We start from the raw sequence: 7,815 nt of genomic DNA, 5'->3' as shown, positions 1-7,815 counted from the left end.
CCTTTAGCAGAGCGCATGCGTACACTTTGTAATCTGCGACTCCTGTGCTTACCATATGAGAGATAAAATGACTGTTCTCGTGAATATATAAGCCATCGAAATCGTACGCTAAATTGTAATGACAAGGGCGGTCTGGAGCTGTGAGTAGGCGTGGGATTTGTCACATATGGTTTCGGGGCCGACATATCTCTCCCTCAATGCCGTACCGGGAGGCAAGGTCGGTAGTAGAAAGCAGCGAAGGGCCAACTGCGTCTAAAAGCGATCGCACGGGCCGAAATCCCGGGATGACTCGTTTGGTACGACGCTCCAGCGCCACGTCTGGAGGTACTGCATTTTTCTTTCTTGTTCAAACATTCCGTCAGCGCATCCGTAAATGTTCAGGCTCACCGATGCCTACCTAGCCTACCGAAAAAAATAAGATGGATTGCTGTTTTTTTTTTTTTTTTACAAGGAATTGACTTTGCAGTTGATTCTACATGCATAAACGTAACGTAAGAACCGCGCGTGTCTGGTCTTCTCGAGACAGAGGTGAGAGAGGGTTTCATGCGGACTGGCACGCCTAAAATGCTCTGTTGTAAACATGGCGGTTCACGAGTGAAGTTGTCTCTCTGGCCTTTCTGTGGACGAATTCCAGGACCTACCGATACAATTTGGGCAAATTTTGAAAGCTAAAATCTTCAATCGGTGCTGTATTTTGCTGGTAGGACTGGGTGACGCGACACTTTAAAAAAATCGATGAAATGAGAATCGGGGGGTTGCCTTATCATTGAATGGCAGAATTACCCAGAATTCCTTTTGGGCATGAAGGAGGCAACTGCTCCTGAGAAGCACGCGGAGACTAACCCTTATCAAATGGCTAAAGCGCGGCCGGAGGAAAAATTAGTGAGAAGAAGATTTCTACTCTGCCACATACTAAGGAGTAGCCCTGGTGTGGCTGTTAACGTAGACTTTTGATTTCTGAACAAGTTTTTATTATAGGAAATTCGCCACCAAGTAACGCTTTTTTTTCGCTGTTATCCTCGTGGCAAAAAACTGGCCTTTCCTTATTTCTTGCCAAAGAAACGGTATAATGTAACTAAGAGAATTCTGAGATTCATATTTTCAAATTACCTGTCCCCTTACCTCTTAGGTCAAATCCTACATCTCTACGCAATAAGCGCATTCAAAATATTCTTATGCATGATCTTCGCGGAAATTACGTTCTGTCCCTCAATAAACCTAAAACAACCAGTTACATTCTTAGTTCTTTTTCTTACTTATCAGCTAAGTTGCGGAATGCGCTACCTGATTTTATCCGTACCACTGAGTTTACTGATTTTAAAAGAGAATCCAGGCCCGCATTTTGTACAGCGGCATTTCTTTTTCATTAACATATCTTTAAATATGATGTATTCAGTTATGTGTCTTCATATGCTATGTAGTTTAGCTGCAAATGTAATGTCTCGAAGATATTAGCTCTTGTAGTTATTCTGAATTTCGAGACGAAATAAACTTTAAGCATGCGTGCATGTTACCTTTAGCAGGGCGCATGCGTACACTTTGTAATCTGCGACTCCTGTGCTTACCATATGAGAGATAAAATGACTGTTCTCGTGAATATATAAGCCATCGAAATTGTACGCTAAATTGTAATGACAAGGGCGGTCTGGAACTATGAGTAGGCGTGGGATTTGTCACATATGGTTTAGGGGCCGACATATCTCTCCCTCAATGCCGTACCGGGAGGCAAGGTCGGTAGCAGAAAGCAGCGAAGGGCCAACTGCGTCAAAAGCGATCGCACGGGCCGAAATCCCGGGATGACTCGTTTGGTACGACGCTCCAGCGCCACGTCTGGAGGTACTGCATTTTTCTTTCTTGTTCAAACATTCCGTCAGCGCATCCGTAAATGTTCAGGCTCTCCGATGCCTACCTAGCCTACCGAAAAAAATAAGATGGATTGCTGTTTTTTTTTTCTACAAGGAATTGACCTTGCAGTTGATTCTACATGCATAAACGTAACGTAAGAACCACGCGTGTCTGGTCTTCTCGAGACAGAGGTGAGAGATGGTTTCATGCGGACTGGCACGCCTAAAATGCTCTGTTGTAAACATGGCGGTTCGCGAGTGAAGTTGTCTCTCTGGCCTTTCTGTGGACGCCGGAATTCCAGAACGTACCGATACAATTTGGGCAAGTTTTGAAAGCTAAAATCTTTAATCGGTGCTGTATTTTGCTGGTAGGACTGGGTGACCCGACACTTATAAAAAATTGATAAAATGAGAATCGGGGGGCTTCCCTTGTCATGAAATGGCAGAATTAACCAGAATTCTTTTTGGGCATAAAGGAGGCAACTGCCCCTGAGAAGCACGCGGAGACTAACCCTTATCAAATGGCTAAAGCGCGGCCGGAGGAAAAATTAGTGAGAAGAAGATTTCTACTCAGCCACATACTAAGGAGTAGCCCTGGTGTGGCTGTTAACGTAGACTTTTGATTTCTGAACAAGTTTTTATTATAGGAAATTCGCCACCAAGTAACGCTTTTTTTCGCTGTTATCCTCGTGGCAAAAAACTGGCCTTTCCTTATTTCTTGTCAAAGAAACGGTATAATGTAACTAAGAGAATTCTGAGATTTATATTTGCAAATTACCTGTGCCCTTACCTCTTAAGTCAAATCCTACATCTCTACGCAATAAGCGCATTCAAAATGTTCTTATGCATGATCTTCGCGGAAATTACGTTCTGTCCCTCAATAAACCTAAAACAACCAGATACATTCCTAGTTCTTTTTCTTACGTATCAGCTAAGTTGCGGAATGCGCTACCTGATTTTATCCGTACCGCTGAGTTTACTGATTTTAAAAGAGAACCCAGGACCGCATTTTGTACAGCGGCTTTTCTTTTTCATTAACATATCTTTGAATATGATGTATTTAGTTATGTGTCCGTATATGCTATGTAGTTTAGCTGCAAAGATATTAGCTCTTGTAGTTATTCTGAAATTCGAGACGAAATAAACTTTAAGCATGTGTGCATGTTACCTTAAGCAGGGCGCATGCGTACACTTTGTAATCTGCGACTCCTGTGCTTACTATATGAGAGATAAAATGACTGTTCTCGTGAATATATAAGCGATGGAGATCTTACGCTAAATTGTAATGACAAGGGCGGTCTGGAGCTGTGATTAGGCGTGGGATTTGTCATATATGGGTGAGGGGCCGACATATCTCACCCTCAATGCCGTACCGGGAGGGAAGGTCGGAGTAGCAGAAAGCAGCGAAGGGTCAACTGCGTCCAAAAGCGATCGCGCGGGCCGAGATCCCGGGATGACTCGTTTGGTAGGACGCTCCAGCGCCACGTCTGGAGGTACTGCATTTTTTCTCTTGCTCAAACATTCCGTCAGCGCACCCGTAAATGTTCAGGCTCTCCGATGCCTAGCCTACTGAAAAAAATAAGATGGATTGCTGGTTTTTTTTTTTTTTTACAAGGAATTGACTTTGCAGTTGATTCTACATGCATAAACGTAACGTTAGAAGGGCGCGTGTCTGGTCTTCTCGAGACAGAGGTGAGAGATGGTTTCATGCGGACTGGCACGCCTAAAATGCTCTGTTGTAAACATGGCGGTTCGCGAGTGAAGTTGTCTCTCTGGCCTTTCTGTGGACGAATTCCAGGACCTACCGATACAATTTGGGCAAATTTTGAAAGCTAAAATCTTCAATCGGTGCTGTATTTTGCTGGTAGGACTGGGTGACCCGACACTTTTAAAAAATCGATGAAATGAGAATCGGAGGGCTTGCCTTGTCATGGAATGGCAGAATTACCCAGAATTCTTTTTGGGCGTGAAGGAGGCAACTGCCCCTGAGAAGCACGCGGAGACTAACCCTTATCAAATGGCTAAAGCGCGGCCGGAGGAAAAATTAGTGAGAAGAAGATTTCTACTCAGCCACATACTAAGGAGTAGCCCTGGTGTGGCTGTTAACGTAGACTTTTGATTTCTGAACAAGTTTTTATTATAGGAAATTCGCCACCAAGTAACGCTTTTTTTTCGCTGTTATCCTCGTGGCAAAAAACTGGCCTTTCCTTATTTCTTGTCAAAGAAACGGTATAATGTAAGTAAGAGAATTCTGAGATTCATATTTTCAAATTACCTGTCCCCCTACCTCTTAGGTCAAATCCTACATCTCTACGCAAAAAGCGCATTCAAAATATTCTTATGCATGATCTTCGCGGAAATTACGTTCTGTCCCTCAATAAACCTAAAACAACCAGTTACATTCTTAGTTCTTTTTCTTACGTATCAGCTAAGTTGCGGAATGCGCTACCTGATTTTATCCGTACCACTGAGTTTACTGGTTTTAAAAGAGAATCCAGGCCCGCATTTTGTACAGCGGCTTTTCTTTTTCATTAACTTATCTATAAATATGATGTATTTAGTTATGTGTCTTTATATGCTATGTAGTTTAGCTGCAAATGTAATGTCTCGAAGATATTAACTCTTGTAGTTATTCTGAAATTCGAGACGAAATAACCTTTAAGCATGCGTGCATGTTACCTTTAGCAGAGCGCATGCGTACACTTTGTAATCTGCGACTCCTGTGCTTACCATATGAGAGATAAAATGACTGTTCTCGTGAATATATAAGCCATCGAAATCGTACGCTAAATTGTAATGACAAGGGCGGTCTGGAGCTGTGAGTAGGCGTGGGATTTGTCACATATGGTTTCGGGGCCGACATATCTCTCCCTCAATGCCGTACCGGGAGGCAAGGTCGGTAGTAGAAAGCAGCGAAGGGCCAACTGCGTCTAAAAGCGATCGCACGGGCCGAAATCCCGGGATGACTCGTTTGGTACGACGCTCCAGCGCCACGTCTGGAGGTACTGCATTTTTCTTTCTTGTTCAAACATTCCGTCAGCGCATCCGTAAATGTTCAGGCTCACCGATGCCTACCTAGCCTACCGAAAAAAATAAGATGGATTGCTGTTTTTTTTTTTTTTTACAAGGAATTGACTTTGCAGTTGATTCTACATGCATAAACGTAACGTAAGAACCGCGCGTGTCTGGTCTTCTCGAGACAGAGGTGAGAGAGGGTTTCATGCGGACTGGCACGCCTAAAATGCTCTGTTGTAAACATGGCGGTTCACGAGTGAAGTTGTCTCTCTGGCCTTTCTGTGGACGAATTCCAGGACCTACCGATACAATTTGGGCAAATTTTGAAAGCTAAAATCTTCAATCGGTGCTGTATTTTGCTGGTAGGACTGGGTGACGCGACACTTTAAAAAAATCGATGAAATGAGAATCGGGGGGTTGCCTTATCATTGAATGGCAGAATTACCCAGAATTCCTTTTGGGCATGAAGGAGGCAACTGCTCCTGAGAAGCACGCGGAGACTAACCCTTATCAAATGGCTAAAGCGCGGCCGGAGGAAAAATTAGTGAGAAGAAGATTTCTACTCTGCCACATACTAAGGAGTAGCCCTGGTGTGGCTGTTAACGTAGACTTTTGATTTCTGAACAAGTTTTTATTATAGGAAATTCGCCACCAAGTAACGCTTTTTTTTCGCTGTTATCCTCGTGGCAAAAAACTGGCCTTTCCTTATTTCTTGCCAAAGAAACGGTATAATGTAACTAAGAGAATTCTGAGATTCATATTTTCAAATTACCTGTCCCCTTACCTCTTAGGTCAAATCCTACATCTCTACGCAATAAGCGCATTCAAAATATTCTTATGCATGATCTTCGCGGAAATTACGTTCTGTCCCTCAATAAACCTAAAACAACCAGTTACATTCTTAGTTCTTTTTCTTACTTATCAGCTAAGTTGCGGAATGCGCTACCTGATTTTATCCGTACCACTGAGTTTACTGATTTTAAAAGAGAATCCAGGCCCGCATTTTGTACAGCGGCATTTCTTTTTCATTAACATATCTTTAAATATGATGTATTCAGTTATGTGTCTTCATATGCTATGTAGTTTAGCTGCAAATGTAATGTCTCGAAGATATTAGCTCTTGTAGTTATTCTGAATTTCGAGACGAAATAAACTTTAAGCATGCGTGCATGTTACCTTTAGCAGGGCGCATGCGTACACTTTGTAATCTGCGACTCCTGTGCTTACCATATGAGAGATAAAATGACTGTTCTCGTGAATATATAAGCCATCGAAATTGTACGCTAAATTGTAATGACAAGGGCGGTCTGGAACTATGAGTAGGCGTGGGATTTGTCACATATGGTTTAGGGGCCGACATATCTCTCCCTCAATGCCGTACCGGGAGGCAAGGTCGGTAGCAGAAAGCAGCGAAGGGCCAACTGCGTCAAAAGCGATCGCACGGGCCGAAATCCCGGGATGACTCGTTTGGTACGACGCTCCAGCGCCACGTCTGGAGGTACTGCATTTTTCTTTCTTGTTCAAACATTCCGTCAGCGCATCCGTAAATGTTCAGGCTCTCCGATGCCTACCTAGCCTACCGAAAAAAATAAGATGGATTGCTGTTTTTTTTTTCTACAAGGAATTGACCTTGCAGTTGATTCTACATGCATAAACGTAACGTAAGAACCACGCGTGTCTGGTCTTCTCGAGACAGAGGTGAGAGATGGTTTCATGCGGACTGGCACGCCTAAAATGCTCTGTTGTAAACATGGCGGTTCGCGAGTGAAGTTGTCTCTCTGGCCTTTCTGTGGACGCCGGAATTCCAGAACGTACCGATACAATTTGGGCAAGTTTTGAAAGCTAAAATCTTTAATCGGTGCTGTATTTTGCTGGTAGGACTGGGTGACCCGACACTTATAAAAAATTGATAAAATGAGAATCGGGGGGCTTCCCTTGTCATGAAATGGCAGAATTAACCAGAATTCTTTTTGGGCATAAAGGAGGCAACTGCCCCTGAGAAGCACGCGGAGACTAACCCTTATCAAATGGCTAAAGCGCGGCCGGAGGAAAAATTAGTGAGAAGAAGATTTCTACTCAGCCACATACTAAGGAGTAGCCCTGGTGTGGCTGTTAACGTAGACTTTTGATTTCTGAACAAGTTTTTATTATAGGAAATTCGCCACCAAGTAACGCTTTTTTTCGCTGTTATCCTCGTGGCAAAAAACTGGCCTTTCCTTATTTCTTGTCAAAGAAACGGTATAATGTAACTAAGAGAATTCTGAGATTTATATTTGCAAATTACCTGTGCCCTTACCTCTTAAGTCAAATCCTACATCTCTACGCAATAAGCGCATTCAAAATGTTCTTATGCATGATCTTCGCGGAAATTACGTTCTGTCCCTCAATAAACCTAAAACAACCAGATACATTCCTAGTTCTTTTTCTTACGTATCAGCTAAGTTGCGGAATGCGCTACCTGATTTTATCCGTACCGCTGAGTTTACTGATTTTAAAAGAGAACCCAGGACCGCATTTTGTACAGCGGCTTTTCTTTTTCATTAACATATCTTTGAATATGATGTATTTAGTTATGTGTCCGTATATGCTATGTAGTTTAGCTGCAAAGATATTAGCTCTTGTAGTTATTCTGAAATTCGAGACGAAATAAACTTTAAGCATGTGTGCATGTTACCTTAAGCAGGGCGCATGCGTACACTTTGTAATCTGCGACTCCTGTGCTTACTATATGAGAGATAAAATGACTGTTCTCGTGAATATATAAGCGATGGAGATCTTACGCTAAATTGTAATGACAAGGGCGGTCTGGAGCTGTGATTAGGCGTGGGATTTGTCATATATGGGTGAGGGGCCGACATATCTCACCCTCAATGCCGTACCGGGAGGGAAGGTCGGAGTAGCAGAAAGCAGCGAAGGGTCAACTGCGTCCAAAAGCGATCGCGCGGGCCGAGATCCC

This window comes from Montipora foliosa, chromosome 9 (assembly GCF_036669935.1).
Source record: "Montipora foliosa isolate CH-2021 chromosome 9, ASM3666993v2, whole genome shotgun sequence".
In the NCBI taxonomy this organism is placed as follows: Eukaryota; Metazoa; Cnidaria; class Anthozoa; order Scleractinia; family Acroporidae; genus Montipora; species Montipora foliosa.
This window is presented reverse-complemented; position numbering follows the sequence as displayed.